Source organism: Volvox carteri (assembly GCF_000143455.1).
Source record: "Volvox carteri f. nagariensis unplaced genomic scaffold VOLCAscaffold_34, whole genome shotgun sequence".
Lineage (NCBI taxonomy): Eukaryota > Viridiplantae > Chlorophyta > Chlorophyceae > Chlamydomonadales > Volvocaceae > Volvox > Volvox carteri.
In genome coordinates, this window is record NW_003307577.1 from 317,272 (window position 1) to 319,041 (window position 1,770).

Genomic DNA, 1,770 nt, shown 5'->3' on the forward strand with positions numbered 1-1,770 from the left:
TCCTCCCTCCTCCCTCCTCCCTCCACCCTCCTCCCTCCTCCTGCCGCCTTCCCTTACAGGTGAAAAGAACCTTCCACTCCTTTCCCCTCCTCCACTAAACCGAGACCACTTTCACCACCACCACCCGTCCGCACCTCCCCAGGCTGAGGAGGCAGCTCGACGGGCGGCTCGCGAGGCGGAGGAGGCGGAGCGCAGGAGGGTGGAGCGGGAGGCGCGGCTGGCTAGGGCGGTGAGGCAGGGAGGGGCACCCTAGGGGGAGGGAGTGGACGGGGTGGGAAAAGGGGGGTGAAATCGGAGCGGTGTCTAGTGTGTGTGTGTGTGTGTGTGGAGGTGGGGGAAGCGTAAGGGCCGAGCCGGGGCGGGGTAAGGGTTGGGGCTGTAGGGCTGAGTAGGGGGAGTAGGGCTGAGGTAACAGGGGCCCGTTCGCATTTGTTCTTGTTTGCGTCCTCCTCGCCCTGCTCCTCCGTGCCGAAGCATATAGCATGCTTCTGTGTCAACATTTTGCATGCAGCTGCTGCCGGCTTAGCCCTGTTTCAGCTGCTACTCTGTATGGGTTTGGGATACGGTGGAGTAGGGTGGAGTGAAGTAGGGTGGAGGGGGTATCGCATGCGCACCGGGATTTCGGGTTTAGGACAAAATCATCAGAAAAACAAACAAGCATTGTGAAACTATCTGTCAGTACAGTACATTCCTTGTGCTGCTCAGCCCGCCTTGGCGGCGGCGGCGGGTGGTCCCGTCGTCGTCCCCTCCTCAAACAGCCCCTCCATTCCCTCGCCTAGTGCTCCTGACACACACACATACGTACATACGTGCGTACACGCGCGTACATCTGTACGAACAGGCCGAGTACGAGGATGCGGACTGGATTCGGAGCAGCGAGGCGCGTCACCACCCTGGCGGAGATGAGGAGGAGGAGGAGGAGGACGCGGAGGAAGAGGAGGTGTTTGAGTGCGTGGTGTGCGACAAGGTGTTTCGGAGCGAAAAGCAGCTTAGAAACCATGAAAGGTGGGTTCCTTCCTGGGGTGGGGTGGGGTGGGGTGCCCGTGTGCTGCGGTGCAGTGGCATCCTTCACACGTCCAGACGTAATCTGCCCGTACGTGCTGCTGCTGCTGCTGCTGCTGCTGCTGCTGCTGTTGTTTGTTTTGTGAGTTAGGGCAATGAGGCAATGGATCGGGGGTTAGGGGGCCTAGTAGAAGCGTGAGAGATTGCGCGGGTCTCTAACGAGGGTTCTATTCGTTATGTGGGGTCCTTTCCAAGCGTCGGTGTCGCGGCGTGCTGGGTCGTTTGGAGCCTGTTTTGGCCATCCCAGTCGGGGCGGACAGGGCGCATGGCAGAGAGGGGCGAGATCTCGCGTCCACCTGCCTTACCTACGAACCGACGAGATCAGTCCTTTACTGCGTCACCCGTCAAAGCACCATCGCGCGGCCCCAAGCGCCATTTTCGCCCGGATGCCATCACCATAACCCCTACAAGCTACTAGCCCAGTCCAACCCCCAGCCCAGCCCAGCTAGAAAAGCACCCCTTTTTCTCCGGCGGATGCTGGCCCAGGTCTAAGAAGCATGCGGAGGCTTTGGCGGCACTGAGGGCGCTCCTGGAGGAGGAGGAGGAGGCGGCGTTGGGAGAAGGGGTAGGAGGCGGTGACGGCGACGGTGACGGTGACGTTGGGTTAATGTTTAACGCAGCGGCGCATTCTGCCGCCGCCGCCGCCGCTGGCGGCGGCGGTGGCAGCAGCAGCAGCAGTAAGAAGAAGAAGAAATCCAAGAAGCGGAG